This window comes from Rhinoraja longicauda, chromosome 19, assembly GCF_053455715.1.
Source record: "Rhinoraja longicauda isolate Sanriku21f chromosome 19, sRhiLon1.1, whole genome shotgun sequence".
Taxonomy (NCBI): Eukaryota; Metazoa; Chordata; class Chondrichthyes; order Rajiformes; family Arhynchobatidae; genus Rhinoraja; species Rhinoraja longicauda.
In genome coordinates this window covers 27,877,231-27,887,799 of record NC_135971.1, presented here as the reverse complement: position 1 = coordinate 27,887,799, position 10,569 = coordinate 27,877,231, and the positions used below count along the sequence as shown (strand labels likewise).

The 10,569-nt window shown below is 55.1% G+C and overlaps 1 pseudogene; it reads right to left on the bottom strand.

Annotated features, from left to right (window-relative positions):
• Positions 1-3,031: 3,031 nt before the first annotated feature.
• Positions 3,032-3,175, bottom strand: LOC144603284 (U1 spliceosomal RNA; annotated as a pseudogene).
• Positions 3,176-10,569: the final 7,394 nt, after the last annotated feature.

Here is a 10,569-nt window from a genome sequence, read left to right as displayed (position 1 = left end):
TTACTCCCCTTAGAATCGTTCCTCCTCTTTGGGATAAATTGATCCTGCAACGTCTTCTCTGCTAGGGCCTCCTTCCAGTCAAAATATGTAATCCCCTTTGCTATACTGTAATACTGACATTTTGCGACTCATCTCGCTGTGTCTGTTAGGCAAATGTTCTGGTAGAAGAGTAAACTGTCATTGCTGATGAAAAATATGAGAATGACGAGAAATAAATTTTAAAAGACAGGACGAATGATGATGTTCGTCCTGGGACATCTTTTTTTTATATCAAAAAATACTTTATTCAAGTAATAAATATCCTTTACAAAACATCTTTTTTAACAAGCCCATCCGACATTTCCGGAGGTTACATTCGATACAGGCATTCACTTAGACATTTACTTACATTTACATACATTTACCCAGTATCCCTTATTTGGAGAGGCGTCTCTCTCCACCACACCCTGCCCCCCATGTCCAGCAGCAGAAGGACCCTAGACTGTGGTCCTCCCCCACAGGGCCTTGGCGTTGGCTTCAGTGCGTCCCTCAGCACGTACTCCTGCAGTCTGCAGCGGGCCAGTCGGCAACATTCCTTGACGGACAGCTCGCTCCGCTGGGAGGCCAACAAAGCTCGGGCAGTCCAAAGAGCATCTTTCGCCGAGTTGATGACCTTCCAGCAGCACTCGATGTCAGTCTCGGAATGCGTTCCTGGGAACAGTCCGTAGATCACAGAGTCCTCTGTGACGGAGCTGCTCGGAATGAATCGTGACAGGGACCCCTGCAGACCTCTCCAGACTCTCTTTGCAAATCCACACTCTGTGAAGAGGTGGGCCACCGTCTCCTCTCCGTAGCAGCCATCCCGAAGGCAGCCTGCGCCGGTAGTGAGGTTCTGGCGGTGCAGGAAGGATCTGACTGAGAGGGCTCCCCTCACCGCCAGCCAAGCCAGGTCTTGGTGCTTGTTGGTTAGTTCTGGCGATGAGGCATTTTGCCAGACAAGCTGGGCAGTCTGCTCTGGGAACCACGCCACAGGATCCATGGAGTCATTCCCCTGCAGTGCCTGCAGGACGTTCCGTGCTGACCACTGCCCGATGGACTTGTGGTGAAAGGTGTTGGTCCGGAAGAACCTTTCCACGAACGACAGATGATGCGGCAATGTCCAGCTGACTGGCACATTGCGTGGCATTTGCTCCAGGCCCATCCTTCGCAACACCGGGGACACCTGCAACGTCTTCCCTGCTAGGGTCTCCTTGCAGTCAAAATCTGTAATCCCCTTTGCTATACTGTAATACTGACATTTTGCGACTGTGTCTGTTAGGCAAATGTTCTGGTGGAAGAGTAAACTGTCATTGCTGATGAAAAATATGAGAATGACGAGAAATACATTTTAAAAGACAGGACAAATGATGATGTTCAGGAGCGAAAACTTGTAAAGATAGTCGCCCGAAAATGAAGTCAAGTCAATTTTATTTGTATAGCACATTTAAAAACAACCCACGTTGACCAAAGTGCTGTACATCTGATTAGGTACTAAGGAAAAAATGAAACATACAGTAGCATACAAACACAACAGCACACACAAAACAGTTCACAGCGCCTCCTCAATGAGTCTCAAACGCTAGGGAGTAGAAATAGGTTTTGAGCCTGGACTTAAAGGAGTGGATGGAGGGGGCAGTTCTGATGGGGAGAGGGATGCTGTTCCACAGTCTAGGAGCTGCAACCGCAAAAGCGCGGTCACCCCTGAGCTTAAGCCTAGACCGCGGGATAGTGAGTAGCCCCAAGTCGGCCGACCTGAGGGACCTGGAGTTAGAGAGGTGGGTTAGAAGATTTTTGATGTAGGGGGGGGGGGGAATGTCCATTTAGGGCTTTATATGTGAATAGGACGAGCTTGAAGTTGATTCTGTACCGTACAGGGAGCCAGTGGAGAGAGGCCAGAATCGGCGTGATGTGGTCCCTTTTACGGGTACCCGTCAGGAGTCTCGCTGCGGCGTTTTGGACCAGTTGCAGGCGGGACAGGGAAGATTGGCTGATCCCAGTGTATAGGGAGTTGCAGTAGTCTAGGCGGGAAGAAATGAAAGCGTGGATGATTTTTTCGGTGTCGTCGAATTGGAGGAAAGGTTTGATTTTAGCTATGGTACGAAGTTGGAAGAAGCTGGCTTTTACCACAGCGTTGACTTGCTTGTCAAACTTTAATGCAGAGTCAAATAACACGCCGAGGTTTTTGACATGTGGTTTGACTAGGCAGGATAGGCTTCCAAGACTGCCTGTTATCAATTTGATGGAGTCGGGGGGGGGGGGGGGGGGGGGGGGGGGGCGAATAGGATGACCTCAGACTTGCTCTCGTTTAATTGGAGGAAGTTCTGTGCCATCCAACATTTTATAATAATAATAATAATATTACATTTTATTTATATAGCGCTTTTCATATACTCAAAGACGCTTTACAGAGATTTTGAGAACATAGGGAAATTAATAAATAGATAAATAAGTAAATAAATAAATGAACAGAGAAAGGAGACAGTAGGTGAGGTGACCTTCAGTGGTTGAAGGCAGTGCTGAACAGGTGAGACTGCAGCGATGTTTTGAATGTGGTGAGTGTGGGGGAGTCTCTAACGGTTTGAGGTAGTGAGTTCCATAGGGTGGGAGCGGCGATGGAGAAAGCCCTGTCCCCCCAGGATCTGAGTTTAGTCCGGATGTGGGGGGATAGGAGATTGGCAGCAGCAGAGCGGAGGGTGCAGGTGGGAGTGTGCCTGTGGAGGAGGTCGGTCAGGTAGGATGGGGCCAGGTTATGGAGGGCTTTGTAGGTCCTCAAGGCAGTGTAAGAGGCTGTTTAAATTTGACTGGTTGTTGGGTTTCAGGGGGGAGGTAAACCTGAGTGTCATCGGTATAGCAGTGGAAATAAATGCCATGCCTTTGAATGATTTGGCCAAGGGGGAGCATGTATAGAGAGAAGAGAATGGGGGCCTAGGATGGGAGAGGCTAGCTGGGGAGAGAAAGCAGGTTGCCATGGGTTTGAATGAGAAGGTTTTGATTCTGTTTTTATATTGTAAACCAGGGGAGAGCGCGAACGCAGTCCCCCACTACCACAAATTTTGCAGTCGAGTATCCCGCATTTGGGGACATCGCAGGCGTCAGCACACCCGAAGTGCAATGGGATAGCCTCGTCCTGGGAGAACCTCCTTTATTTTTTTATTTTTTTTATTTTTTTTTAATTTTTTTATCAAAAAAATACTTTATTCAAGTTATAAATATCATTTACAAACCATCATTTTTAAAACAAACCCATCCGACATTCCCGGAGGTTACATATTCAATACAGGCATTTACTTAGACCTTTACATACATTTACATACATATCCCTTATTTGGAGGGGCGTCTCTCTCCACCACACCCTGCCCCCCATGTCCAGCAGCGGAAGGACCCTAGACTGTGGTCCTCCCCCACAGGGCCTTGGCGTTGGCTGCACCGAGCTTCAGAGCGTCCCTCAGCACGTACTCCTGCAGTCTGCAGTGGGCCAGTCGGCAACATTCCTTGACGGACAGCTCGCTCCGCTGGGAGGTCAACAAGGATCGGGCAGACCAAAGGGCGTCTTTCACCGAGTTGATGACCTTCCAGCAGCACTCGATGTCAGTCTCGGAATGCGTCCCTGGGAACAGTCCGTAGAGCACAGAGTCCTCTGTGACGGAGCTGCTCGGAATGAATCGTGACAGGGACCCCTGCAGACCTCTCCAGACTCTCCTGGCAAATCCACACTCTTTGAAGAGGTGGGCCACCGTTTCCTCTCCGTAGCAGCCGTCCCGAGGGCAGCGTGCGCTGGTAGTGAGGTTCCGGCGGTGCAGGAAGGATCTGACTGGGAGGGCTCCCCTCACCGCCAGCCAAGCCAGGTCTTGGTGCTTGTTGGTGAGTTCTGGCGATGAGGCATTTTGCCAGACAAGCTGGGCTGTCTGTTCTGGGAACCACGCCACAGGATCCATGGAGTCATTCCCCTGCAGTGCCTGCAGGACGTTCCGTGCTGACCACTGCCCGATGGACTTGTGGTCAAAGGTGTTGGTCCGGAAGAACCTGTCCACAAACGACAGATGGTTCGGCAATGTCCAGCTGACTGGCACATTGCGTGGCATCTGCGCCAGGCCCATCCTTCGCAACACCGGGGACAGGTAGAACCTCAGCAGGTAGTGGCATTTGGTGCCCACGTGCCTTGGCTCTATGCTCCGCCTGATGCAGCCACACACGAAAGTGGCCATCAGAATGAGGGCGACGTTGGGCACGTCTTTACCCCCGTTGTCTGCCGACTTGTGCATTGTGGCTCGTCGCACCCGGTCCATCGCCGACCCCCAGATGAAGCGGAAGACGGCCCGGGTGATCCCCGTGGCGTAGGAGGGAGGGACGGGCCACACTTGCGCCAAGTACAGCAGCCCCGAGAGCACCTCACACCTGATGACCAGGTTTTTCCCCGTGATGGAGAGGGAGCGCTGCTTCCACAGCTCCAGCTTCTTCCCCACCTTGGCTATCCACTCCAGCCAATTTTTGTTACATGCCCCAGCCTTCCCGAACCAGATCCCCAGCACCTTCAGGAAGTCAGGCTTGATGGTGAAGGGGATGGAAGATCGGTCGGGCCAGTTGCCAAAGAGCATGGCCTCGCTCTTCCTGCGGTTTACCCTGGCCCCCGTGGCCAACTCAAACTGGTCGCAGACGCTGATCAGTCTGCGGACCGACCCTTTTTTTATATCAAAAAATACTTTATTCAAGTTATAAATATCATTTACAAACCATCATTTTTAAACAAACCCATCCGACATTTCCGGAGGTTACATATTCAATACAGGCATTTACTTGGACATTTACATACATTTACATACATATCCCTTATTTGGAGGGGCGTCTCTCTCCCCCACACCCTGCCCCCCATGTCCAGCAGCGGAAGGACCCTAGACTGTGGTCCTCCCCCACAGGGCCTTGGCGTTGGCTGCACCAAGCTTCAGAGCGTCCCTCAGCACGTACTCCTGCAGTCTGCAGTGGGCCAGTCGGCAACATTCCTTGACGGACAGCTCGCTCCGCTGGGAGGTCAACAAGGATCGGGCAGACCAAAGAGCGTCTTTCACCGAGTTGATGACCTTCCAGCAGCACTCGATGTCAGTCTCGGAATGCGTCCCTGGGAACAGTCCGTAGAGCACAGAGTCCTCTGTGACGGAGCTGCTCGGAATGAATCGTGACAGGGACCCCTGCAGACCTCTCCAGACTCGCCTGGCAAATCCACACTCTTTGAAGAGGTGGGCCACTGTTTCCTCTCCGTAGCAGCCGTCCCGAGGGCAGCGTGCGCTGGTAGTGAGGTTCCGGCGGTGCAGGAAGGATCTGACTGGGAGGGCTCCCCTCACCGCCAGCCAAGCCAGGTCTTGGTGCTTGTTGGTGAGTACTGGCGATGAGGTATTTTGCCAGACAAGCTGGGCTGTCCGTTCTGGGAACCACGCCACAGGATCCATGGAGTCATTCCCCTGCAGTGCCTGCAGGACGTTCCGTGCTGACCACTGCCCGATGGACTTGTGGTCAAAGGTGTTGGTCCGGAAGAACCTGTCCACAAACGACAGATGGTTCGGCAATGTCCAGCTGACTGGCACATTGCGTGGCATCTGCGCCAGGCCCATCCTTCGCAACACCGGGGACAGGTAGAACCTCAGCAGGTAGTGGCATTTGGTGCCCACGTGCCTTGGCTCTATGCTCCGCCTGATGCAGCCACACACGAAGGTGGCCATCAGAATGAGGGCGACGTTGGGCACGTCTTTACCCCCGTTGTCTGCCGACTTGTGCATTGTGGCTCATCGCACCCGGTCCATCGCCGACCCCCAGATGAAGCGGAAGACGGCCCGGGTGATCCCCGTGGCGTAGGAGGGAGGGACGGGCCACACTTGCGCCAAGTACAGCAGCCCCGAGAGCACCTCACACCTGATGACCAGGTTTTTCCCCGTGATGGAGAGGGAGCGCTGCTTCCACAGCTCCAGCTTCTTCCCCACCTTGGCTATCCGCTCCAGCCAATTTTTGTTACATGCCTCAGCCTTCCCGAACCAGATCCCCAGCACCTTCAGGAAGTCAGGCTTGATGGTGAAGGGGATGGAAGATCGGTCGGGCCAGTTGCCAAAGAGCATGGCCTCGCTCTTCCTGCGGTTTACCCTGGCCCCCGTGGCCAACTAAAACTGGTCGCAGACGCTGATCAGTCTGCGGACCGACCCTGGATCCGAGCAGAAGACGGCGACATCGTCCATGTACAGGGAGGTCTTGACCTGAGTGCCCCCACTGCCTGGCAATGTCACTCCTCTTATGCTCGCATCCTTCCTGATGGATTCGGCAAAGGGTTCAATGCAACAGACGAACAAGACAGGGGAAAGAGGGCAACCCTGCCTGACTCCAGACCTGACGGGGAAGCTGTCTGATTCCCACCCATTAATTTGGACTGCACTACAGATATCAGAGTAGAGCAGTTGTATCCACTTCCTGATTCCCTCCCCAAAGCCCATTTTGGAGAGCACATCCCTCATGTACGTGTGCGATATCCTGTCGAAGGCCTTCTCCTGGTCCAAGCTGACCAGGCAGGCATCCACCCGTCTGTCCTGCACGTAGGCAATGGTATCTCTCAGCAGCACCAGGCTGTCTGAGATTTTCCTGCCAGGTACAGCACAGGTTTGGTCCGGGTGGATCACCTGTCCCAGAGCAGACTTGACCCGGTTGGCGATGGCCTTAGACAGGATCTTGTAGTCTACATTCAACAATGTGATGGGTCTCCAATTCCTTAAGTCATTCATCTCCCCCTTCTGCTTGTAGATCAGGGTGATGTTGCCCTTCCTCATAGAGTCTGACATGCTGCCGGCTAGAAGTATATCGTTGTACACTTCCAGCAGGTCCGGGCCCACCCAGTCCCACAGAGCCGAGTACAACTCTGCCGGTAAGCCATCGCTTCCGGGAGTTTTACTCGAGTCAAAGGAACGGATGGAGCCAGTCAGCTCCTCCAGGGTCAGTGGTTGGTCCAGACTCTCCCGCTTGCTGTCGTCCAAGACTTCCGTGATGGAGGACAGGAAGTTTTGGGAGGCGGTGCTGTCTGTGGTCTTTACATCGTACAGATCCTTATAAAAGGATCTGCAGATCTTGAGCATGTCTGTCTGCGAGGATGTTACCGAGCCGTCCTCCTCCCTAAGGCTTTTGATCACAGAGCTCCCCCTGTGAACCTTATGGAAGAAGTAACGTGAGCACGTCTCATCCTGCTCAACATGGCGGACCCTGGACCGGAAGATGATTTTGGAGGATTCAGAGGTAAAGAGCCGAGCTTGCCGGCCCTTCAACTCTCTCAGTTCCTCCCTCACATCCACCCCTCTCCTCTGCAGAAGGAGTAGCTGCTGCAAATCTGTCTGGAGTTGACACAGTTCCCTCTTACCCTGTCTTGCTCTCTGAACACCTTTGGAGACGAAGAACTTCTTGATGTTCTCCTTTGTTGCCTCCCACCAGAGTGTCTGGGAGTCAAAGAGGGGCCTCACAGTTCTCCAACATGCGTAGTCCCTCTTTAGCTCCTTAACGTTCTCCGGGGTCAACAGCTCCACGTTTAGCTTCCACGTCCCTCTGCCCGCCTTCCGGTCCTCCTGTAGGTGACAGGTGGCCTGAAGGAGGCAGTGGTCAGAGAAGAACACCGGCGCGAGGTCGGTGTGTCTGACCGTGACGGCCCTCGATGTGAAGAGGAAGTCTATCCGGGACTGGGCTGAACCGTTCGGTCCTGACCAGGTGAACCGTGGCTGGACTCCGCCTGCAGGGTCACTGAAGGCGTCGCGCAGCTTTGCATCTTTGACCGTTTCCACCAGGAGTTTGGAGGTGCCGTCCAGTCTGTGGTTGGCACTGCCGGATCGTCCAGCTGCATCGATGATGCAGTTGAAGTCACCGGCCAGAACGAGCGGTCTAGACGTGGCCAGCAGCGGTGGGAGCTGCTGGAGGACGGCCACCCGCTCGCTCCACCTGGGTGAGGCATACACATTAATCAGCCGGAGCGGAGAACCACGGTACATTACATCCACCACCAAGAGACGCCCCCCCACCACCTCCCTTACCTCAGTGATGGTGAAGCCCCCTCCCCTCAGCAAGATCCCCAGACCGGACGCACGACAATCATTTCCCCCCGACCATACCGACAGTCCGTGGGGCCACCATCGCGACCACCTCCGATAGCAGCGAAGGTGTGGCAGCCCGCACTCCTGTAAAAAAGTCACATCCGCCTTTACCTTGGCCAGGTACTGCAAGGCGGATACACATCGCGCAGTGCTCTTCACACTGCGCACGTTTAAGGATGCCAGTTTCAGCTCCATTGTCCTTTAGTGTCCCAGGCGATCCTCCCGCATGCCAATCATCTGGCTGAGTTCCTGTACGTTTTTGTCGCACAGGTAGTGGTACAGGTAGTGGTACAGGTTGGTGGCTTCCTCAGCACAGGGTGTATTTTCTGGCGAGGCCCCTGCGCTGCTCCCAGTGTCCTGGAGCTGGGGCCCATTTGCCACTGCACTGCTCCCGGTCTCCCGGAGCTGAGGCCCATTGGCCACTGCACTGCTCCCGGTCTCCCGGAGCTGGGGCCCATTGGCCATTGTGCCGCTCCCGGTCTCCCGGAGCAGGGGCCCATTGGCCGTTGTGCCGCTCACGGTCTCCCGGAGCAGGGGCCCATTGGCCGTTGTGCCGCTCACGGTCTCCTGGGGCTGGGGCCCATTGGCACTGCTCCCAGTCTCCTGGGGCTGGGGCCCATTGGCACTGCTCCCAGTCTCCTGGGGCTGGGGCCCATTGGCACTGCTCCCAGTCTCCTGGGGCTGGGGCCCATTGGCACTGCTCCCAGTCTCCTGGGGCTGGGGCCCATTGACCGTTGTGCCGCTCACGGTCTCCTGGGGCTGGGGCCCATTGGCACTGCTCCCAGTCTCCTGGGGCTGGGGCCCATTGGCACTGCTCCCAGTCTCCTGGGGCTGGGGCCCATTGGCCGCTGCACTGCTCCCAGTCTCCTGGGGCTGGGGCCCATTGGCACTGCTCCCAGTCTCCTGGGGCTGGGGCCCATTGGCACTGCTCCCAGTCTCCTGGGGCTGGGGCCCATTGGCACTGCTCCCAGTCTCCTGGGGCTGGGGCCCATTGGCACTGCTCCCAGTCTCCTGGGGCTGGGGCCCATTGGCACTGCTCCCAGTCTCCTGGGGCTGGGGGGCAACAGACACGTTCTTTCTCTTACCTTCCTCCTCCCCCGTTTTCTTCCTCTGCCTCAGCCTCCGTTGTCGGCTCTTCCTGGTCGTCTCATCCTCCGATGCGGAGAGGCTGCTGGCCTCGTCCTGGGAGAGGACTCTTTTTTGGGACTTGCTTGCCCCCTCCACCTTTTTCTCCGTGCGCACAGCCTTCAATGTTTTCCTCGACTGTACCACCTTCCATTCCTCCTCTTCCTGTTCCCCCTCTTCCATCGACTCACCCTCGTGGGCGGGGGCCTGGGGGGCTCTGTTCTGCGGTTGGGGGCTCCTGGTGGTCGCGTTGTCCTCGCCCCTGCTCTCCTTTCCTTTTTGGACTTTTTCCGTGGTAGGAGGCGTCTCGTCCACCCTGGGTGTGCTGGCAGCGGCCCCTCTTATCGCCTGTGCATAAGTGCTAGCTCTTTTAGGGCAGGCCCTGTAAAGGTGGCCTGCCTCCCCACACAGGTTGCAGCTCTTACTCTCTTTACAATCCCTTGTCTCGTGGCCTTCTAACTTGCAGTTTCTGCAGACGACTGTCCTGCATTCTGCCGCCACGTGCCCAGGTTTGTTGCATTTCCTGCACACCCTGGGCTGCCCCGCGTACGTCGTGTAACCCCGGTTCCCTCCGATAGCGAACACCGAGGGAGGGTGGATGATGAATCCCTTCCCGTCCACCCTCAGCTTCACCTTCACTTGCCTCTTGCTCGTCCAGATCCCGAACAAGTCCTTTATGTCCACGCAGTTCCCGGCCCCTTCGACGTAGCGCGCAAGGAAGGTGAGAACATCCACGACGGGCACATGTGCGTTAAACATGTGCACCGTGATCATCCGTTCCCTCTGGGTGGGGAGGGTGAAGAGCGGCTGCACCTTCAGGAGCGACAGCGGGGCTTCATCCCCCTTCTCACGGAAGTCCTGCAGCAACTTCTGCCATCCCGACGGGTTCTGGAAGGTAACGTCGAAATATCTGTTACCTGGGAAGTCCTGGAGGCAGAAGATGTCCCCGGCCTTGAATCCACAGGCCTCCAGCAGCACCTTCTTGATGAAGAGATCCCTTGAGAAAGGGTTCCCCTCCTTGAGGTCCTTCACTGATACACTTAGGGTATTCCGGATACCCTGCCCTCCAGCTCCACTTGCTCCACTTGCTACTGCCATCCCACCTGGATAAGGGTGTTAGGTTGGTTACCCAACCAGCATGGATCCACCCCTAAACCAGACACGTGCTCCTGACCTCCGCTCCTCGTCGATGATCCACGACTCAATACTGGTACTGCTCTTATACTTACACTGTTCTTATAAGAACATTAGATTGTGCCAGAACAGATACTACACTTGTGATCAAGGTGTCTCCCCTGCCTACACTTGATCTTAGCCAAAAGGC